Source organism: Mirounga angustirostris, unplaced genomic scaffold, assembly GCF_029215605.1.
Source record: "Mirounga angustirostris isolate CCGP_5_RB_7025 unplaced genomic scaffold, mMirAng1.0.hap1 SCAF_3, whole genome shotgun sequence".
Lineage (NCBI taxonomy): Eukaryota > Metazoa > Chordata > Mammalia > Carnivora > Phocidae > Mirounga > Mirounga angustirostris.
In genome coordinates this window covers 142,859,509-142,883,999 of record NW_026991711.1, presented here as the reverse complement: position 1 = coordinate 142,883,999, position 24,491 = coordinate 142,859,509, and the positions used below count along the sequence as shown (strand labels likewise).

The 24,491-nt window shown below is 37.2% G+C and overlaps 1 protein-coding gene across 3 annotated transcripts in view; it reads left to right on the top strand.

Moving 5' to 3' along the window:
• The window catches only part of ZNF385B (zinc finger protein 385B), a 396,676-nt gene that overhangs the window by 56,198 nt on the left and 315,987 nt on the right, over positions 1-24,491 (top strand). Inside the window, exon 2 of one of the 3 annotated variants that reach the window (XM_045868423.3) lies at positions 21,432-21,542. The exons of the other annotated variants lie outside the window; for them this stretch is intronic. The gene's annotated coding sequence lies outside the window, so the exon portion shown is untranslated. The remainder of the gene's footprint in view (positions 1-21,431; positions 21,543-24,491) is intronic. 3 annotated transcript variants of the gene reach the window in all.

The following is a 24,491-nucleotide window of genomic DNA, read 5'->3' as shown; positions in this document are numbered from 1 at the left end:
GTTTTAGGGTGGAATGTTCTGTAAATATCTATGAGGTCCATCTGGTCCAATGTATCATTCAAAGCTCTTGTTTCCTTGTTGATTTTCTGCTTAGATGATCTGTCCATTGCTGAGAGTGGAGTATTGAGGTCTCCTACAATTAATGTATTGTTATCAATATGACTCTTTATTTTGGTTAACAGTTGGCTTATGTATATGGCTGCTCCCATGTTGGGGGCATAGATATTTACAATTGTTAGATCTTTTTGTTGGATAGACCCTTTAAGAATGATATAGTGTCCTTCTGTGTCTCTAATTACAGACTTTAGTTTAAAGTCTAATTTGTCTGATATAAGAATTGCTACCCCAGCTTTCTTCTGAGGTCCACTGGCATGGAATATGGATCTCCATCCCTTCACTTTCAGTCTGGATGTATCTTTAGGTTCAAAATGAGTCTCTTGTAGGCAGCATATGGATGGGTCCTGTCTTTTTATCCAATCTGCAACCCTGTGCCATTTTATGGGAGCATTTAGGCCATTCATATTGAGAGTGATTATTTAAATATATGAATTAATTGTCATCATGTTGCCTGTGAAGATGTTGTTTTTATAGATTGTCCCTGTAAATTGCTGTTGTATATCACTCTTGGGGTCTTTCTCCTTTTATAGAACCCCCCTTAATATTTCTTGCAGGGCTGGCTTAGTGGTCACATATTCTTTCAGTTTCTGCCGGTCGTGGAAGCTCTGCATCTCTCCATGCATTCTAAATGAAAGCCTTGCCGGATAAAGTATTCTTGGCTGCATGTTCTTCTCATTTAGTACCCTGAATATGTCTTGCCAGCCCTTTCTGGCTTGCCAGGTCTCTGTGGATAGGTCTGACGTTATTCTGATGTTCCTCCCTCTGTACGTAAGGAATCTCTTCCCTCTAACTGCCCTTAAGATGGTTTCCTTGGTTCTAAGATTTGCAAGTTTTACTATTACATGACAGGGTGTTGGCCTGTTTTCCTTGATCTTGGGAGGGGTCCTCTCTGCCTCTAGGACGCGAATGTTTGTTTCATTCCCCAGATTAGGGAAGTTCTCAGCTACAATTTGCTCAAATACATTTTCTAGTCCTCTCTCTCTCTCTCCATTCCCTCTGGGATTCCAATTATTCTGACATTGGAACGCTTCATGGTGTCACTTATTTCTCTGATTCTATTTTCATGGGATTCTGAGTTTTTTTTCCCTGGCCTCCTCTTTTCCCTTTTTATCTATTCTATTGTCTTCTAGGTCCCTTATTCGTTCTTCTGCCTCAGTTACCCTAGCTGTTAGATTACCTAGATTGGATTGGATCTCATTGACAGCATTTTTAAGTTCTGCCAATTCAGCTTTCATTTCTGTCCTTAGAGACTCTATGTTGCCATTAATCGATTTCTCCATTCTAGCCATTGTCTTCACAATTGCTAGCCTGAATTCCATCTCCGACATCTTGGTTATATCTGCATCCATTTGTAAATCTGCAGCATAAGTCATAATCTCTGAGTCTTTTCTATTTTGGGGGCTCCTCCTCCTAGTCATTCTGTTGATGGGTGTTAGAGGGAATGTATAGAGTCCAAATTATTGACCAGAACCCAAGCAAGATGCACCTGTTTTCTTGGGACCTTAGGGTTGCTGGCCTCTTGTTTTCCCAGCCTGTCTTCTGTGGGAGGGGCCTGCCGCACTGTTACTCAGGCAGCCCTGTTTGGGCGGAGTTGCCCTGCGCCCCTGTGGCGGGGGATGGGCTCAGCGGGAATCAGTCTTTGGGGCTTTTGTTCTCTGGCGGCTTTCCCTGGAGGCTTTCCGCACCTCTTCCGCGAGTCAGAGCAGAAGAGACCGTTTCCAACCCTCTGCCTCAGAGCAGAGAGACCGCAGTCTGTTCTTCAGTGAGCTCGCCAGGCCACACCATCTCCGTTTCTGTCCGTGCTGCTATAAACTGCAGCGTCCTGGGTTGTGCGCCCCTCCGCAGCACTCCCAGTCCTGCCTCCAGGTCGGGGCACGTCTCTGGCCTTTCTGCTTCTAAAACTGCCAGCCGCTCCCAGTTTGTGTGCACAAGACCCTGCCACTCCAGGTTTCCACCCCGGGGGCTGCCCTAAAGTCCTTTCCCTGCAGCTACAGGTCTGTGAGTCTGTGCCCGTCCCCAGCGCGCGAGGCTGTCACTCACCTGCGGTGTAGGATCCCCACAGCCAGTCACCCTCCTGCTGCCGTTTATCCTCCGATATCTGCCCGCGGAATCAGGGCTCCCCGCTTCGTACCTCAAAACCAACCGCCTGCGATATTCTGTTTGTAGAGATCCAGATCTTCTTACATCTCAGGCTGGTTTCGTGGGTGCTCAGAGTGGTCTGGTAGATATCCAGCTCAATTCCAGGGACCAGTTGAAATAGGGTCCCCTACTCTGCCATCTTTCCTCTCCCCGCTCCTCCATGCTTTGTATATTGGTAGTTCCTGGGCCTCTTATGTATATTCTTGCTCTGGCTACGTGTCTTATATGGACTGCCACTTTAATGACTCTGGTTAAGTGTGGTGTTACTATGTCTGCACATGAATAAAAAGACATACAATTTGAATAAGCTACAAAGAGAAAGGGGATACTTCAATGGTAAGAAATACAATGATAAAAAAGAGTTTTTCTGAAATCTTGAATTCTCTTCATGAGACAAAGTTTCTTATGTGTTATGTGTCTTCATCTGGTCTTCTCTATACCTGAATCTCAGAATTTGTAACTGGATCACTGGTTATCCTTTATTTATTTATTTATTTATTTATTTATTTATTTATTTATTTATTTATTTATTTATTTATTTATTTATTTATTTTTTATTTATTTATTTATTTATTTATTTATTTATTTATTTATTTATTTATGAGAGTAAATGAGAGAGAGAGAGCATGAGAGGAGGGAGGGTCAGAGGAAGAAACAGACTCCCCCTGAGCAGGGAGCCTGATGTGGGACTCGATCCCAGGACTCCAGGATCATGACCTGAGCTGAAGGCAGTTGCTTAACCAACTGAGTCACCCAGGTGTGCTGGTTATCCTGGAAATTTAAGTGATGGGATAGGAATGCAGAGTAATGGGTCAGTGACTTTTTTTTTTGTCCCTAAGGTTTTACCTTTTGATATTCCAGAGATATTAATCATAACTTGACAGTTACCAACCTGATTCAGAATCATTAACCCTGAATGTTTTCTCTTCTATTTGAAAGAGAAACTACCAAAGCTCTATAAAAAGGTGGTGAAAATATATTTTTCATATTTCACATGTCGTGATCTGTCCTGTGGCTTATTTTGCCAGGTGAGGACAAATATGTTGCTGATTTTTTCATAAACATTTTGTCACTAATATTATTATCCTGTTAATCAAACTATGTGTCTTGGGATTCCTCTTACCTTGTTGTTCTATATAAAACTGTAATGTTATCACTGTAGTAGAAACATTTATTTTGTTAAGTCTCTAAAGGGAAGCAGGACCCATCAAAGTTAAGGACCTAGACTCAGAGCACCAGATGCTCCTGTAAAGCAATGCATTTCTCAAAGAAGGACTTTGATGAAATATGTGTAAATCACCTCTTTTTTAATTTATTTTTGAAATGTTCTGTTATGCCATATTTTATTTGTTTTTATATTTTTATTAGATACTTTAAATGTAGAGATAAGTATACAAACTAGCTTACCACCACGTACCTGCCATCCAGTTTTATTAAATGCTAGCATATTTGCCTTAGCTATTTTTTTTTTAAAGCCAGGACTGTATTACAGATACAGTCCTGTGTGCCTTGCCTTATCCCTTTCTCTCCGAGGCAACCATGCCTTGGAATTTAGTGTATATCATCTGCATTCATGATTATGTACTTTACTATACATTCATGTATCATTGAAAAAGATATATGCTATTTTTTCATGTTGTTTAACTTTATATAAATGGTAGCCAACTGCATCATTTTTTAACATTTTAATATGGTACAATTGTTTAGGATTTATTTATTTATTTTTATATATTTTTTTAAGATTTTATTTATTTATTCATGAGAGAGAGAGAGAGAGAGACAGAGGCAGAGGGAGAAGCAGGCTCCCCGCGGAGCAGGGAGCCCGATGCGGGACTCGATCCCAGGACCCTGGGATCATGACCTGAGCCGAAGGCAGATGCTTAACCGACTGAGCCACCCAGGTGTCCCAGGATTTATTTTTTTATGAAGTTGGCAGTTCCAATTTATCCTCATCAGCTGCTGAATAGTATTTCATTTTATGTCTATACCAAATTTATATAGTTTTTCATTTATGGACATTTACATATATCATATATATAGTTTTTACTATTACAAACATGGTTGAAATGAGTGTTTCTCTACTTATCTCCTCGGTAAATATTTTCTCTACCATATATTTGTAGAAGTAAAACTGCTGCAGCATAGAAAACACACATCTTCCATTTAAGTAAAATACTAGCAAATGCCCCTGAAATGGTTTACACCAATTTGTAATCCCTCCAAAAGATCATAGGTTGCCATTGCTCCACATCTTCGTAGAGCTCATCATTGTCAAACTTCTAACGTTTGCCACTCTGCATATACTCTGAAATGCTATGTTGTAAATTTGCCTTTCCATGACTACTGGCAACACTGAACATCTTTTTGTATGTCATATGTTTAGAGGCAATAATAACATATGGTTCAGAGACAGATATAATAATAATGTATGGATGTTGGAGCCAGATAATTTGGGTTTGAATCCTGAGTCTTTTGTGTGAACTTGGGCTTGTCACCATTTAGTGGCTCATTGGCAAAATAAGAATAATAATCAGACGGACCTTGTGGGATTGTTCTGAGTTAATATGTGAAAATGTGCCCAGCTTTTACTAAGATGATGATGATGTTGTTGTCAGCAACATAACACCAAAACATGATAAGAGAGATTCAAAAAATTCAATAACATAGAATGTCAGGTTACATTATTGAAAGGTTAATGGCTCTACTCAGTCTGATCTGGAAAAGTTGGGATGGAAAAATTCTGGAAATTGGAAGACCTAGCCTTCTCATCTCCATCTCCCTGATTCACCCACATTCTTCTCTTCCTATTCAGAAGATAACACTAGGTCAGGGCCCAAGCAGAGGATGAGAAGCCAGTTACCAAGTATGCAATATCCTATTTCTTTTTTTAAGTTAAATGGCAAGTTATCTTGGAGTTTTATTGAATTATGTGAGGAACCATTTGCATTTCACTTATACAAGCTTGTTTATCATCCTGCCCATTTTGTATGGAGTTATTTGGTATTTATTATTGATTAGTAGGAGTTCTTTATATATTTTGGACACTAATGCTGACAGAATTCTTTCTCCCAATCTCTGGCTTGTCCCTTAACTTTGTTTTTGGTATTTCTTTGTTTTAAAAGAAATTTAATAAAATTAAAAAAAATTTTTTTTTAATTGTTTAAAAAAATTTTTAAAGTTTAGTGCAGTCAAGTTTAACAAACATCTCTTAATGGTTTGTCCTTTTAATATCTGGCTTAAGATTCCCCCCCCACCACCAAACCAAGCTATTAAAGACACTTTCCTATTTTTTTTCTTCTAAATGTTACAAAGCTTTTCTGTGTTACAAGCAAAATTCTCTTCAGAATTTATTTTTGTTTCAAGCATAAGTTATAGAGCTAGTTGTCAAACACTATTTACTATCTAGTTCCAGTGGCTACTTCGTCTCTCCATAATCTAAAATGATAATAACTTCGTTACTGTGCCTTGATGGTAGGAGGAGGAGGAGGGGAGCAGGAAGAGGAATAGCAGTATCAGCTAGCCGGTCTTCCTGAATGTCAGGCACCATTCTATGTGCTTCACATATATTGACTCATTTGGTCCTGAACAGCACCCTGTCCAGTAGGTACGCTCATTATCTCCATTTTATCAGTAAGGAAACTGAGTCACAGACAAGTTAAGTGATTTGTCACACAAATGTGTAGGGACAATTCAAACTCAGACTATGAGACTGAATTTAAAACCCAGTCAGCCTGGCTCCAGAGTCCACATTTATAATTCCTCTATTACCCAGCCTCCAAAAAATCTTTCTGCCTAATGAAACAAGTTTCTTCTCCATAGTGTTCTTGTTAAAAAATAAACAAGCAAAATAATCTTGGCCAACTTTGGCTACTTTCTCGATTTCATTTGTTTTTATTGTCTCCCTCAGAAGAAGATGGCATATAAATAGGCTTCTAGATAGAAATTATAATATTAAATCATCTGCTTATTGTTTTATATAAGGTTTCTATAACTCAAATCTATGAAGGGTTAGATATTGCCAGAATGATAGGCTGGGGTGACTTTGAATTTTTCTAGTTTGTTACACCTTTGTTCTTTATCAATTTTGTTACATTTCTTGGAATTTATTGTGAAAAAATATTTTCCCTTAAGTTCATAGTTACTAGTCTTGAGACTTTCAGTCGAGGAGACAGACAAAAAAATAAATATAATACAATTTGTTAAATTACAGAATAGAATTATGAGAGCTTAGCCCAAGAAATACCTATTCTGTCCAGCAGTTTCATGAACGATGTCTTGGTATTGCTGTAATAAACAATCTGTCTTATTGCTGTAATAAAACAACCAAAATATGGTGGCTTGAAATCATTTTATTATCATTTCAAGCCACTATCATATTATTTTATTACTCCTAATGTTTCTCTCGGCTAACTAAGCTCAGCTGGGTACATGGTGATGCCTAAAGGCTGCAGTTATCTGGGGCTTGACTGGGATGGACCATTCAAGATAGCTCATTCACACGGCTGAGGGTTGGCACTAGCATCGACTGAGAACTAAGTTAGGACTGTCCACCAGTGTGCCTGGTTTCCCCCTATGTAACATCTCCATGTGGCACGGATTTCTCATAGCATGGTGGCTGGGTTCTAAGAGTGGGAAATGAAGGCCTGGATTTGAGAGTTCCAGAACGTACTTCTACCACTTCCTGCCTGTGGTCTAGGCCAGTCCCAAGACTAGCCCAGATTCAATGGGAGGACATTATTGAATTGCCCACCCTTGTTATGAGGGGTTGCATGAGCATCCAGGACCAGAGGAATTGCTGGAGGCCCCCAACTAGACTATGAACAAGAGAGGGCATCACTCAGATTATCCACACATTGATACTTTTTTTTTTAATTTTATTATGTTATGTTAGTCACCATACAATACATCATTAGTTTTTGATGCGGTGATCCACAATCCATTGTTTTTGTATAACACCCAGTGCTCCATGCAGTACGTGCCCTCCTTAATACCCATCACCGGGCTAACCAATCCCGCCCTCCCCCCTCCTCTCTAAAACCCTGTTTGTTTCTCAGAGTCCATAGTCTCTCATGGTTCATCTCTCCGTCCAATTCCCCCCACCACCACCATTTTTCCCTTCCTTCTCCTAATGTCCTCCATGCTCTTCCTTATGTTCCACAAATAAGTGAAACCATATGATAATTGCCTTTCTCTGAATGACTTATTTCACTTAGCATAATCTCCTCCAGTCCATCCATGTTGATGTAAAAGTTGGGTATTCATCCTTTCTGATGGCTGAGTAATATTCCATTGTATATATGGACCACATCTTCTTACATTGATACTATGTTGATTATTTTTATTATTTTTTGTTAAGACAAAAACATTATTTTGGAAATATTCATATTTACTAAATATGTATTACCTTAGATATATTTCCTATGTCACAAAGATGAATCTTCTGAATGATTGACAGTATAAGTCTTGATTAATAATATGGACTCTGGAGCTGAATGCCCTGAATTTAAATTCAGGCCAAAGCATGCATGACTTTAGGAAAGTTCCTTAAAATCTCTGAGCCTCAGTTTCTTCATCTGTAACATGAATATGATAAAAAAAAAAAGTCTCCCTTACACAGGAGTATCCTAAAAATTTAATGAGTTAATATGGGTAAAGTATTTACAACAGAATCAGTATCAATAGTCAGTAAAATATAAGGCTTAGCTATTGTATTGTTGTTGTTATTACTTACTATTGGTTTCTAAGGTTTAAAAAGGCATTTTCATTTTAGCTCTATTTTACCAGTAGGTTTATTTGCCAAACATTTTGGGTAGCAGTAAATGAAAGCAGAATAACAAACCTTCTAATAAGCAGCGTAGTATTGTGAACACTCTAGCTGGCCTCTTTCCCTGGGACCACTTACCTCACCTCCCAGAAACATTTCTCAGATTTGTAAGTCATAAGCAGGGTAGTTTGAATTGATCATTCAGCTTCAAACTGACTCTACAATTCTAAAGTATCAGAGGGTGACGTGCTGGCAGAATGCTTATAGAAATACTTGAGGAATAATTTTGTTGAAGTTTAATTTGTGCTAAAAATTCATCAACACATTTCCAGGAAGGCAAATCTTCCCAAGACATATGGAAACTCTTTTAAGTTTGGTTTCATGATTCTGATTGGGACTGTTTTAATTTTATCATTAGGCACTTCAGAACAAGGAATGAAATGTAAGGTAAATTATTATCTATCTGTTAAGATGTAGAAAGCAGAATGCCAACTTGAGAGGGGAAGGATTTAATGTAGTAACTTGAACTAGAGACATTAACAGAAGGGGCTTGGGGAGAGGTAAAGTTAAGGAATGTAGCAAAAAAAAAATGGATGATTTAATATGATGAATTACATAAAGGATCATTCCCAACAGAATGCATAAGAAACAGTGTGAAGAAAGCTGCATTATTTAAAGACTGGAATAAACAGTGCATATTTGGAGGGTCTCGGAGTATATATAGAGATCTGCTTAGCATGGCAGCCAGCTGGTCACCTCTCATGATGGGAAAGAAGAAGTGTGCTTAAGCTGAAGCGTAAGGGATTTGGGTTCGACTTTCTAAACAATAAAGATTGTTAAACATTGTTCTGAATTGTATTATCTCAACTTTGGTAATACTGAAAAATGGCTTAACTGCTAATCAGCCAAGGACGTTCTTGTGCAAAGACCAGTATAGATCCATGACCTCTTATTAACTACAATTTCGTTTGCTTTGTGTTTTAGTATTTCAGAAAAATTTCTTACTTGAAAGTATAAAATTTCTTCTTGGACTCTTTCCCTCCACCACTTTACCCTTCATTCCCTTCATATTCTATAATTTTATGTATTGCCACTTTTCATGCCTCAGTTCCTCTACAGTGCTGTGATTTTGTCATGGATGCATTTGAGGAATTCCTCTCAAATCAGCGTTAACCTGCCACTTAAACATATTCTAAGAGTGGGATGTATAATTGATTCATTGTTTGTTTGTTTGTTTTTATATGCCACCAGTTGTTATACGTTAGGCAGTGTGGTAAGCCCTGGAGATTCATAGTTGAATAAGGCATAATTTTCTGTTGGAATTTACCATGCAGTGGGTTGAAGATAGATATGACTAAAATTAAAATGCAAGAAATGATATAATAGAAATGTGACACAACATCATGGCACAGAGAAAGGAGTTAAGAACTTTGTCTTGGGAGAATATGTCTATCCACAAATATGCCCACAACTTACCTTGCAAGGAGCACATTCCTATGTGAGGGGAAGTTATTGGGGGCATCTGTCCCTGGGAAATACTGTCACCCAGGCTTGATTGGACTCCTTGGTAAGGTCTCGGTTGGCAGCTGCTTCTCAGCAAAGCTTCATACCATGGGGAAGAAAGCCCAGATTTTGGTAGACAGGTACCTGTGACTGCCACATCATTTCTGAGATTATTTTGAAATCAAATTAGGTAATAAATGCAAAAGGATCTATCAAGAAATAGGCACTTAAGAAATGTTTTTTTCTTTTTTTTTAATTTTATTTTATTGTGTTATGTTAGTCACCATAAAATACATCATTAGTTTTTGATGTAGTGATCCACAATTCATTGTTTTCATATAACACCCAGTGCTCCATGCACTATGTGCCCTCCTTAATACCCATCACTGGGGCTAACCAATCCCCCCTCCCCCCTCCCCTCTAGAACCCTCAGTTTGTTTCTCAGAGTCCATAGTCTCTCATGGTTCGTCTCCCCCTCCTATTTACCCCCCTTCACTTTTCCCTTCCTTCTCCTAATGTCCTCCATGATATTCCTTATGTTCCACAAATAAGTGAAACCATATGATAATTGCCTTTCTCTGATTGACTTATTTCACTCAGCCAAATACCCTCCAGTTCCATCCACGTCAATGTAAATGGTAGGGTTTCATCCTTTCTGATGGCTGAGTAATAATCCATTGTATATATGGACCACATCTTCTTTATCCATTCATCTGTTGAACGGCATCCCAGTCTTTCCCCAGTTTGGCTATTGCGGACATTGCTCCTATGAACATTGGGGTGCATATGGCCCTTCTTTTCACTACATCTGTGTCTTTGGGGTAAATACTCAGTAGTGCAATTGCTGGGTCATAGGGTAGCTCTATTTTTAGTTTTCTGATGCACCTCCACACTGTTTTCCAAAGTGGCTGTACCAACTTGCATTCCCACCAACAGTGTAAGAGGGTTCCCCTTTCTCCACGACCTCTCCAACATTTGTTGTTTCTTGCCTTGTCCATTTTTGCCATTCTAACTGGTGTAAAGTGGTATCTCAGTGTGGTTTTGATTTGAATTTCCCTGATGGCTAATGATGATAAACATTTTTTCATGTGTCTGTTAGCCATTTGTATGTCTTCTTAGGAGAAGTGTCTGTTCATGTCTTCTGCCCATTTTTTGACTTGATTATTTGTTTTTTGGGTGTTGAGTTTGAGTTCTTTATACATCTTGGATACCAGCCCTTTATCTGTAGTGTCATTTGCAAATATGTTCTCCCATTCTATGGGTTGCTTCTTTGTTTTGTTGACTGTTTCCTTTGCTGTGCAGAAGCTTTTTATCTTGATGAAGTCCCAAAAGTTCATTTTTGCTTTTGTTTCAGTAGCCTTTGGAGATGTATTTTGAAAGAAGAAATGTGTATTTTTTTTTTAAAGAAAAGGAAGGGTTTCTCATGTCAGTGGCATGGGGGAATATAGAGGCGGCACATTTCTGGATTAAAACAGGTTTTGGAGATGTAATAATCAGATGTAATGTGTAGACTTAATTTGGCTCCTAATTTGAACATACCAACTCTAAGATGACTATTTTGAAGCAATGGGAAAATTTTGATTATGGACTGGGTAACAGATGAAATAAAGGAATAATTGGCAATATTTTTATGGTGGAAATTACATTGTAGTTATGTAAGAAAATGCCCATCTTTTCTAGAGATGTGTGCTGATGTGTGCCTGAAGTCTGAGATTTGCTTAAAAGCCTTCCACAAAGCAGTAAAGGGAAGGAGATACCAATGCAGCAAGTTCTTGATATTGTTAAATCTGGATGATGGATATGTGGAGGCACATTGCCCTATTCTCACTGTTTTTGCATGTGTTTGAATTTTTTCATAACTAAGCTCCTCTGCCCTCCCTCCCCCAGTGAGCTGTTCATGACTGGATTGGTGGCTTAGACATATAACTGTTGGCAGCCTGCAGGATTTAAGTAGAAAGAGGAAAATAACATGCAACTGCAAAGTTGAGAGCTAAAAAAATGTATATATGGCACTTTTTTATTGTTACATGTGAATTTAGGTATAACTCTTCAATGTGCACTCCCCAGAGCAGATTTTGGGTCAAAAGCAGAGAACCATGCTCAGAGTTCATTGGCAAAAATGAATAAATTCATCAAGGTATACTCTGTAACAGCCAAAAAAGGCCAATATGAGCATAGTTGATTTTTAATGCAGTGTCATAAGTCTCTTACTTATTCCTGTTGCTTTATTATTTGCTGACTTACATTCAAAAAGTTATGTTGTATAATATCCTTTCCTTAATGAAGTTTATGTTGAAAAAGTCTTAAGAGAACAGGTGATTAATTTTAGTGTTTTATTTTCCCTCAACATAAAATATAGGTACATTTCCTCTCCAACTTAGATTATATAAAAGCTTTGGAGATGAATTTTCAGAAATGAGTTTCTATCTGAAGATATGTTACTATATTGAATAATCAGAGTTGGAATTAAAAGTCACTTGAGATTAACAGGTTGCTTTTTTTCCCCAAAAAAATGTTTTATCTACTTTCAAGGAGTTTTAGCTCTTCGATGTCAGATTAAAATTCTGAAGCATGTTCGATTCATCTCAGAATTGAATGTCAAATCCAAAGACAGGTATTTATAACTGAGTTCTGTTCAGGCAAAAAGTCAGTTTCCAGACAGCAGCTTGGATGATCATAAAGCTCTCATTCACAGTCAGATGTTGCCATTATTTTAAACAAACAAACTAAAGCTTTAGGATTGGATTTTATCAAACCAGCCATTCTATTCCCTGTTTATTATGCTTTACATTTGCAGAGTGCTGTGGGGTTTATATATTGCATTCAAATAATTATTTCTTTCTCACAGCAACACTCTGGCATTGGTAGTATTATTTGCACTTGACTGATAAGAAAATTGAAGTTCTAAGAGGTGAAGTGATTTACCTAAAGTCATCCAGCTAGTCAGCATGTTAGCTAAGATTTCTAATCGGTCCTTCTGACTCCAAATTTTTCCATTATAAAATTGCTACAAACAAGAAATGACAAACAGAAAAATAACATATATACATTCTCAGGCTTTTTATAAATATTTCAAGATTTTTAACTGATGCGATATTTACTCTTACAAATGCCTACATGGGGAGAAGATAATTAATATACTAATTATCCACAGGTGTTTGTGTAAAGGAATACAACACTGACTAACAAAAACAGCCAACTTTTGAGAGAAATAGGTTTATAAGTGTTCCCTTTTAATATTGACACTTTAAATGAGGATGTAAGGTATGCTTTTTTATAACTGAAGTATAATTGACAATTTGACATATAACATTATAGCAGTTTCAGTTTTTCAATATAATCATACAATATTTGTATATGGTATAAAATGATCATCACAGTGAGTCTAGGTACCATCCATTACCATACGCAGTGAAGTTTTTTCTTGTGATGAGAATTTTTAAGATCTATTCCCTTAGAAATTTTCAAATATGCAATGCAGTGTTATCAACTTTAGTAACCATGCTATATATTACATCCCCTTGACTTACTTATTTTGTAACTGGAAGTTTGTACCTTTTGACACTGAAAGGTGGGTGAAATGGGTGAAGGGAGTCAAAAGGTACACTTTTTAAAAACTAATCATTACTGAGTTTTTTAAACATGAGACAGGATGCCTATTTCATTGTCTCACATGTGTGATAGTAATATCTGATGATCATTACATCAGCTTAGCCAGTACAAGCAATTGTTCTAATATAACGATTGAGGAAAGTTATATGATGCAGGAACCACTGAGTGAAATAAAGAAGATGGATAAATGTATGTCCAGGATATTACCATTATTCTTACAAGATGGATGTGTATTTACTTATATTAAAAGTAGAATGGATAAACTATTAAAAATAAGATATGAGTCTTACAGAGGATGGTGGGGACAGGTAGATAAGCTAGAATTTCCTGAATATACCTTTTTATCATAGATATGATTTTTGGAGCAATGTAAATATTTTAAATACATATAAAACAAAATTAAATGTGAAAACAACCCTTAAAAGTGAAAAGCAAAGTGAAACAAGTAACCTGTGCAAAAAATTGGTGGCATAACCACATAGAAAAAAACTTCTTAAAAGTTTAAACCACTGTAATTTGACTATACACACCTAGGGATATACACCCCCAAAACAAAAGAAATGCAAACAGAATTTAAATTACTTAGTCTAAGTGTATTGTTGGGGGTAGTAATCATATTGTGATCCTGAAACTAGGATTGCAAGATAAAACAGTTATGAGTTATTATGCTGGAGTTATTATGCTGGAGTCCTTGGGTTATTATGAGTTATTATGCTGGAGTCCTTGAGAACTGGAATTTGGACATTGGAAGAAGAAAGATGAAGATGCAGATCCATGAAGATGAATGGGGTTAACAGAAACCTTGTAGTATCAGATTTGAATTACAATATTAGTAAGAACCTGTGAAATGTTTTATTTTTTAAAAAAAAGAAGTATTTACTACCTCTGTCCACTGAAAAGGCTTATAACAATGACTAATGGCATAACAATAAGCAGCCCATGCTACCAGACTCTGGTATCTAAGTGCCATTTCTTTCTGAAAGGAACTAAGGTCCTTGGAGAAATAGTTGATTCTCCAACCTAGGGCTCAGACAGGGAATAAAAGATGAGGTGGAAAGAAAGGAAGCTATAAAGACTACTAGGTTTGTATCAAAAGGAATCAACTTGAAAAGGCTCTTATTAAGGAAAGACACAGTAATTTAATCATCAATTAGAATAATATCAATAGGGTGCCTGGGTGGCTCAGATGGTTAAGCGTCTGCCTTCAGCTCAGGTCATGATCCCGGGGTCCTGGGATCGAGTCCCGCGTCGGGCTCCTGGCTCAGCGAGGAGCCTGCTTCTCCCTCTCCCTCTGCCTCTCTCCCTGCTCGTGCTTTCTCTCTCTCTCTCTGTATCTCTGTGTCTCAAATGAATAAATAAAATCTTTAAAAAAAAAAAAAAGAATATCAATAATAGATTGAAACATGCCAGATATGTTAAATACGTAAGTTTATAATGATACTTAAAAAAAAAGTCCTCAGTGGCCACCTGTGTAGGATGCTAGCAAACAAACTCAGTATTTTGAAAAAAAATAAAGAGAAGAAATGAAGCCATTTTCCTGCCTTTTCAGGAAATCAAGAATTAATAATCAAGACTTGATGAGAGGGCTTTCTTTTTGTAGGACTATATGAGCTAATAAATATAGAAGAACGATACAGTATTTTTGTTTTGTAACAATGGATTCAGGTAATGCCCACCAAGCAGCTGCTGATGTCACAAAAAGAAAGACAAGAAGTATCATGTGCCTCCTGATGGAAGTCCACAGTATCACCTGTGAATTACTTGTGACAAAGATTAGACCTCAATTTGACCGAGCCTCTGGATCTGATTATCAGTTTCAGAAAGAAAGAAAACCAGAAGAATGCATTAACAGATACCATAGGGATGAAATGAGAGAAAGTGTAACATTAGGACACTTCTAAAGCATGAACAACCTGGTTTTCTCAACAAATACATTGGGAAAAAAAAAAAAAGAAGGAAAGGGGAATTATGGGTTGAAAGACATATCAACAAATTGCAGTGCATGGATCTTACTCAGATCCTAATTCAACAAGTTGTTACGGGAAAAAAAAAACATGCATACAACTGCTGAGGAAATTTGAACACTGGCCAGATATTTGATGATATTAAAGAATTATTATTAACTTTAAAAGTGTGGTAACAGTATTGTGGTTATGTGGAGTTTTTTTAATCCTTATCTCTGAGAGACATACTGAAATACTTATGGATGAAATAATATTATTTCTGGGATTTGCTTAAATAATCTGGGGGAGAAGGAAAAGTGGAAGGGAGTACAGGTGAAACACAAGATCATAATTATCAAAACTGGGGAAGAATTACACTATTCTCTCTAGTTTTGTTTATGCTTTAAATTTTTTATGATAAGAAAAAAAGGAACTGTTATGGGACTCCTGGGTGGCTCAGTCAGTTAAGCGTCTGCCTTCGGCTCAGGTCGTGATCCCAGGGTCCTGGGATCGAGTCCCGTGTCGGGCTCCCTGCTCCGCGGGGAGCCTGCTTCTCCCTCTGCCTCTGCCTCTCTCTCTCTCTCTCTATCTATCTCTCATGAATAAATAAATAAAATCTTTTTTTTAAAAAAAAGGAACTGCTACTTAAGATCAATCTCAGAGATCATATTGTGGAGAAAAGTAGTCATTTATGTGAAATAATTACTATAGTAAGAAGGGCTTCAGGTTAGGGTTTTTTTTTTCCACCCCAGTCCCAAAAGTACATTCCTAATGAGATGCAATTAACATTTGTTAAATATTAAGTTATGTGCCAGACCATTGTTGTAGTCACTTTACAGGTGTTATCTTCAAATTTACCAGAATCTTACAAAGAAATTATACTGTCTTCACTTTTCAGATCATGCTGAGATATTAAATATCTTAAACGAAGACATAGCAGAGCACAGAGGCAGGCTTGCAATGCAGCCAATTTGGCTTTTATTACTGGCATGCTCCTCATACTCTGTTCAGTCTGAACAGTTAACAGGAGCAGAGATTTTGAGTGACAGTGTCTGCTGGTATGTATGGATGTATGTACGTATATATATATGTACATATATATATATGTATATTTTTTTCCATTTTCTTGATCAGCATTCTTTGCCCAAATTCAAGGCTTTTGAGGGAGATTGTAATTTGCATGTTGGCTAAATAGAGATTCCAAAACTAGTCAGTCTGCTCCAAGGCAATACTAGCCGCTCTGAATCTTTAATGAGGCAAGCTGCTCCCTTTCCCCACAAGATGGGGGGAAAAAGCAGTTTTATTTTAATATTCTTCTTAATCAATTGTTCCAAGGCAGTTTTCTTGGGTGTAGTGTATTTGCATGGCGCACTGCTGGCAGGAAGAGGGAGGATGGTACATCCTAGAGTGAGATGCTTTTCTTATCATGCGAAGACACAAAGGAGGGGGGAAATCCATGGCAAATAAGAAACGGTGCTTTCAGTATGAAGAAATGAAAACAACCCTTGGATCAAACTCTGATGTTCCCCCAGGAGGAGAACTCCCTCATCCAGGATCCAGGGGATTTTACAAAATCTTCTAAAAGGTGAATGCTCCAGTCATCTGTGGACTGTGAGAACACTTTGCATAAGTAATCTCTAGACAAGTAAATGAAGAACGTCAAGTCAGTAAAATTATTTGTAAAATGACCCTCTCCATTTCTTGAAGCAATTATAATCTGTGATAACTGAAGTTTTCTTAGTAAAGTAGCAGCCCAGGAGGGGGACTATACTATGTTTTTGTGTTTCCGGCAGTTCGCTGACTGACCTCCAACACACACAACTGTGGGGATTTGGGAAGCCTTGATTGAACCAGGCATCTTTTATCTCCCACTTCATTGAAATGGAGGCAATTTGGACACTGTTCCTGAAGTTAATAATATGTATAAAACATAATAAATCAATCCTTTAAGGAAGGTAAAAAAAAAAATACTAGAAATGTCAATTCCTAGTTAGCCAATGATTATTAGTTCTTGGTTACAAATTTCCCCAAGATTGGCATGAGTATATGTCCTTAAAACTTAAAGTTAGTTGCTTCTCTGCTTTTCCATAGATGGATTGCCCTATATCCCCAGCAAGAATAACTGGTTAGACTCTTCATAGTTTCTGTCTCCGGGAGGAAAGAGAGAAATAAATAGCATGCTCTATTGCAGTCTTGTTTTTTGGTTTAAATCTAAAACTTAATATGCCCAGAGATGCTTCTTACTATGTAGTTGCTAGACATCTTCCTGATATATGGAAAGTCATAGAAATTCTCAATTAAATTAGGGATTACTTCATACTTTAAAATAGAGTTACTTTTATCGAGAAGTTAATGTTAGCTCTCTGATATTAATGATTTACAAAGTTTTCATGTCACTTATTAAGCTATTCCAACCCAAGTCATTAACACCACTGTTCTTACATTTCAAACATTGTGTAATAACAACCCAAATTAGCAACTTAAAAAAAAAAGTTGACTGCCTAGTGGAATATACAAAACTGTAAAAGAATGAAAACTGGGATTTGCTTCTGGATCTTGAAATATATCTAGACTTTATATTATTTATACTTTATGATCTTGAGGGAGAAGCTGTAGCTATCTCTTTATATAAAATGTAGAATCTCACTCTATAAGAATAATTTATATAAGATTTAACACCCAGCATAGTGTCACCATGGATGACGAAGATGGCACGGATACCCTGTAAAACTCACCTCCACAGTTAACCAGACATTCTCATCTACCCCCACTTCCCTTTTGCCTTTAGGAGCTGATCTCACCTCCCACATGATGAACATGATGGAAACCAACTGGGGTGGGCTGCCTCCTTGCCTCTCACTTTCCCCAGCAGTTTTCTGATCCATATCTCCCTTCTGAGGCGTTTTCTGCCCCCCCCACCTGAAGTTTTCCTGGCCACTATATTCTACACCCTATCCCTAAATCCTTCTTCTGGGGACTCACTACCACTGTAACCCTTCTCTCCCTTCATTGCCGCCTCTCTGTGTTGTATCTTCAAAGTCTCTTCTCTCTAGAAAACATTTTTCAGTTGTCCTCAGTAGTCTATTCCATTATTATCACTATATCCATCTCTCCTTTGGTGTGAGATTTAGAACTATTCTCTCTTATTCCTTATTCTCTCACTTATTTTCTTTTTAAACTTCCCTCCACACAGTCTCCCCATTACATACCTGTTATGACCATGACCTGTTTGGGCTGATGACACCCCTGCACTGACCCCCCAGTTCTCACCTCTCTCTCTGTTTTAGGCCCAATTTCTTCCCCTCTCCACCCAATCAGATTCTGCCCACAAGTGTTCCCATCCCATCTGAGATGACTCTTGAGGTCCTGTTGAACCCTCCTTCCTCTATTCTGATTGTAGGTTAAGTGCAACTCGGCCTAAAATTATGGACATTGGTTTTTATTTCCTCAATAAGATTTTAAGTTTCTCGAGACTATATCTTACACTTCTCTCTTCCACCCCTACTCCCAACCATATCTAGAAAAATAGCAAGAGTCTAAAGGTTATTAAATATTAGAAGTCTATAAATGTATTCTTTGGGGGGAGAAAACTCACTTCCGTGACAAGTGAGTGATAACATTGCAGAGCTATTGCCTTACAAAATTGTAACTTTTATTTTTAGTTTCTTCAGTAAGTACTCATTGACCTTTTTCATGGTATATAGGATTTTTCAGGTGACAGAATTTCAGTAATTAAATTTTAGAGTATTCAGACACCTTCAGAAATTGGAAATCGGTTTACAAATCTAGCCATGATCTAGATAAATTATTAAGCCAGACAGTACAGGGTATATAAAAAAATAAGTATACTATACACAAAAGTGTAAACACAAGTGAAGATTGAGTGGACATAATGGTAAGGTGTCAAATATTGGAATGATATGGAGTTAACCAGAACAATGTCCCCGGGGGAAATGGATTTCAAGTAGGTTCTGGCTTAAAAATATACAAATGTTAGGCTGGCCCAGTAAGAACAGCTTGAGTTCAGGATTAGAGACAGAAGGCACAGAAAGGCAGAATGGGGATAAATCCAGCGATGTAGTCTTAAACTAGAAAACAGGCTCAATCCAAGATTTTGTTCTTCTCTCATCAGACTATATTATTGCCATATCTATAAATATGTCATTTGCTCATATAATAGCTAACATTGACATAATCGTAGTTCTCATTTTGAATTTTAAACTGCAAGGTAAAACCATTGTATGTGCAAAACATTACTTACTTTCTACCTCCTGAATTGTTCTGCCTCACCTCTACTCTAACATCTGTTACCCTTTCTTTTCATCTGTGCATACCTCTGACATCTGTCCTAGCTGCCTGCCGTTGCACCTGTTGACCATCACACTTTAGCTCACTTAGAGTCCTTGATATAATCTGGTGTCCCTGGTACATGAGAGCACTCACCTGACAGATGCATCTCTTGCCTTTTCCATGGAAGTCCCAGAGTACAGTGGAAGTGCTTGAATTTGGAGAAAGATCTGGGTTGAATTTGGTTTTTCTACTCACTCAACATGTGAGTTTATAATTTTCCTATCATCTTGGATTTTTCTCCTCATATGTAAAGAAAGGGGCATTAATTCTTACCTTGAAGGTTTTTAAGGGGGGGATTATGAGAAAATGTGTTTCAGGTAATATAACCCAGTTTCTGCCACATTGGGTGCATCTCCTCAATGTTTCTCTGTGTGTGGTCCCTAGAACACTTGCATCAGAATCACTTAAAATGCAGATTCTCAGAGTTACCCCAGGTCTTATTTAATTCAGTGTGTATGGGTCAGCCTGAGAATCTGCATTTTAAACAAATTTACCAGATGAGTCCATATACTTTCATTTTGAAAATCTCTGGGATGTGTATTCATCTTCCTCTTTTCTTCCCCTTTCCTTCCCTCTCCTTCTCTCTCTCTCTCCTTCTCTCTCTTTCCCCCTTGATCTCATTTACCAGTAAAATGTACATGAGGTATGCCCCTTGTCAGGTTATTTTCACCTTTCAGAGTTTCATTTTTCTTTGATGTAAAAAGAAAATTGCCTACTTCTCCAGTCACTGCTTAGAATAAATTATTAAAATGGTATCAATCACTTAGAAAATGCACACACACAAATGGTAGCTGTAATAGAAATCATTAGAGTTATTGTAGGAGTCCCTGTTTGTGAAGAACAAGATGCATTGACATTTTCCTGTGGCTTATAACAGAAGGAAAGTTATGCCAGAGCTAGGACTTACGTGAAGTGAAGAAAGAACTTGCCTTGGGTGCAAACTTTAAAGCTTTAAAGGGATGCCCCCAATTTAGTAATCAATATAAATATTTTATTTTAATATTTCAAAAAATATCAAATTCAATTAAATCCACTTGAGCAAAATGTTAAAATTTTAAATAAAGATAAGATCATTTAAAAATTTTTTCCTTTTGTGTGAGGCTCCACTGTGGCTTCCCATGGCACTGTTACTGATCTAAAATATTGCATTAATACATTGTTTATCTTAATTATTGAGATTTTTGGTGTCCCCTTAAATTCCATACCTGAGACAAGTGCCTCACTTGCCTCGCTGTAGTCCTGGCTGACTTATCTCCATGCTGAATCATTTCAGTGTTTAATTAGCTAGGACAAAATGGTCCATTTCCATCCTTTTTTTCTTTTTTTTTGCCAGAATCTCCACTTAAGCTTTTAAGTGACATTTGTACAAATATTCCATTTTTAAAATATTACTGTAATGGGCAATACCCAGATTTTGAGAATGTCAGTGTGGATATGAGGGGTTCAGGTGAGTATCAGAAAGAGACATCATTTTGCAAATACAATGTCACCTTAAAATTCTGTTACATAGAGGAAGAAGTAGCAAGTCTATAAATCTAGTGTTGGAGTCCCATTTCCGATTATTCTCAATAAGAACTGGAAAACTAGGAGTCAACAAAAAAGGAAAAATGTTCAAGTAGATCAGAATCAGCCTGGCAAGAGAAGTGATTGTGGAAGGAGATTTTTGTATAATTAAATGTCAGTTTGCATTTTGAAATACTGCCTACTGCCTCCCACTCAATCACCAAGTGAGATGAGAGGGAATATTCTCTATGCAAACCTGAAACTGACAGCAGCACTTGTTGGTTTCTCTGTGAAGGATGAGCTATAGATCAGAAGGATCAGAGCAGATCATTTTCCCAAGGCAATAAAATTTTGCTGAAAAATTAAGTTAGACATTATAATTTCCCCCTATAAGAAAAGCAAATAAACAACAGACAAAAATGAAGCCATATAGACTTATGGAATTTTAGAACAGGGACGAATTTTTGGAGGTCGTCCAGTTTATTCTCCTCCTTTTACAGAAGAAGAATTTGATGCCCAGATAGACAAGTGATTTCTTAACTATCAAATGACTGACAGAGCTGACACTTTCTTCCACATGATGCTGGGGCGTTGGTTACGCTGAGAAGCAGGTGAGTGGGACAATTGGGAATAGTACCGGTCTCCTGTTCCCTTTAGGCAGATGGCTTAGAAGTCTTTAGAACTGATGTTGTAGGACTAGGAAGTGGAAAGATATCCTTGGATAAATGCTCAGGACCAGCTGAACATGTGTTTCTTAGCATTCTAAGAAACTCTTTACTTCTTTCTTTTCCATTCTACCACTACATAAATGCAAATTTACTGAATCAGAGTCTACAGAGGTGGAGCTGGGACATAATGGATTTTGATAAAATCTCCCTGAGTGTTTCTGTTGTGTGTCTCTATTAAACACAACTGTATTGGAGGTTCATTTCATTCTGACAAAGAGGTCTACATCAGTCAATAACAACTGAATGTGAAATAATTTAGAGATATTCAGAAAGAAGCATAGGAGACCTAGAAAAGCAATTTATGAGAAGGCAAAAGGGTGAAATTCTTGCAAAGCAAATATAGTCTCTTTTCAATCTTGTCCAGTCACTGTAAGGATGGGAGGAGCTTAGATCCATAGTTAACAGCTTTCCAGGGAATTTTCTTTCTTTCTCTCCTCATAACTAGACTAAGCTCTTGAATGCCCCTCTTGGAGAGCTACTCGAGAATCTTTTATGAGCCTGTTGTCATGGGACATAATACCTCATTATTCATCATCACAGAGTGGTTTCAAAACAAAAATTGTTTTTTAATCTTTTTTCTAATCTTAGATGTAGAGAGTTGAGTTAATTACTCTCCACAAGTCATGGCATGTTAACACTCATCGCTGGTTTGTGAGAGGCTCCATGTATGTATGTATGTATGTATGTATGTATGTATGTATGTATGTATGTATTTTCCTTTATTCCCATTTCTTCTCCTCTCATCTCCAAATAGGCAAGCATTCTTGTGTGTTTGGCATGAGTCCTTTTAAAATTACTCCAATATACTATGAATGTGTTTACTACTTTAGTATTCTTTACATTCTTCATCTGGGTCATAGTTGGGGGGATATACTTCATGAACATTTTATAGAGTAAATTTATCAGTTTTGCTTAGTGACAACAAATAAATTTGGTTTTCTTTATTTTTCCAGTTTTTTCCTATAATAGAATTAAGTCAGAGTCAGTCATTTCCTTTGGGTGGGGGGGAAGTAAAATAAATACTTTAAATGTCATTAAATGGAACATCAGAAGCAGTGCAGATATTTGGCAAAGAACAGTTTTTAAGATCAATTTTAAAAGGGCAAAGACCATTTAAAAGAAAATCAATATGGAAAGAGCAGGTAGAAGAGGCAATAAATAAAAAATTCAACAAAATCAAGATACTTGTCATCAGACTCTTAGTCTGCACATCCCTTTTCTGGGTCATCTTTGTCTGCCTTCTCTATTTCATATCAGTTCCAGCTAGCAGTGAATGTGGAGGTTCCTCTTTCATTTGAAACCTGGAGGGTTGTTCTTACCCCCAAGAGCATCAGGACACTGATTTTCAATAAGGCATTTTATTCTTTTCTCTCTGAGAAGTTTCTGATTTTGACTTATAATCAAAATCTGACAATCACAATTGTTTTGATATTTGAGTCCTTGTGGCTTGTTCTCATCATTGTCTTTTATATACCTGACCTTCTTCTCAGTAATTGGGTCATCTACTGCCTGTGGTACCTTTGGGATTAATTTGTCCAACAGGGCTTGTGGGGTCATTGCCTGGCCCCATATCACACCCACTGAAGCTGTCAGCTTCAAATCTTGACCTGGTGTTCTAAATTCTTAAGGGAGCTTCGGGAATTGCTATTTTCTTCTCACATTACTCTTAAGTACAGTACACTTACTGTGTGCTTTGACCCAATAGAATACAATCCCTTGTCTATATCTATCTTTGTTCCCTATTAGTGTCAGTACCTTGTAATAGGGTAACTACAAGGGAGAGATAAGAACCTGCCTAAGGACCAGTTAAAATTACCCATAGAAGGTACTGACTTCAAAGCTACTGATGTCTCCATATTAACTGTTACCTAAGTGCATTGTTATGTGTGTGTGTGTGTACATTAGAGTGTTGCATTTTCAATTATTCCAGACTGAGTTTTAAAATATTGTAACAGAAGAAAAGAATGAAAATCACATTATTGTCACAAGTTACACTTTCTGATGTGAAAAAGTAATCATCAGGCCTGGAATCCTTATAGGAAAGTTGATATTCTATTACTGAATACTCACAGATGTTAAAACATTGTATGTACTGTACAACTAATATAACTTCTTTGACTTTTGAAAGAACAAGTGATAAATGATACCTAAGTTTGGTTCCAGAGAATCAATTATAGTGCCATTCCTTTATCTCACAGTTGCTCAGAGTTCCACAGCAATCTGGCTTTCAGCTTCAGAATGGTGATGTAGATAAATCTCTAATAGCCACGTTTTGTAGATGAAGTAAAGAGAGAAGTTGACTGGAAAAACTAGATTGAGATTATTTACTGAATGTGTGTTCTGCTCCTCTTGAGTCAGAGCACAAAAAGGAAAGCCGGGTGGACCTGTCCTCCTGACTGATAAGATTATACTGGAATGGTCTCCAAGATATAGTCCCTTTCAGTAAATTGAGGAGGAGAATGGTTATCACCCTGACCTTTAAGACTTTTGCCTTTTCACTTTTTATTGACTTTATAAATGATTAATCTACTACCTTTAATATATTTTTACCCTTACCAATGAGATGTATACTTTCATATGTTTTCTTGTTACTAATTCATGCCCCTTCTTTTCAGCTTAAAGAAGTCCTTTTAACCTTTCTTTTAAGGCCAGTTTAGTGGTGATGAACTCCTTTAGTTTTTGCTTATCTAGAAAACTCTTCTCTCCTTCAGTTCTGAATAACTTTACTGGATGGAGTATTTTTGATTAGATTTTTTTTTTCTTTCAGCACTTTGAATATGTCATGCTACTGTCCTCTGGCCTGCAAAGTTTCTGCTGAAAAGCTGCTTAGAG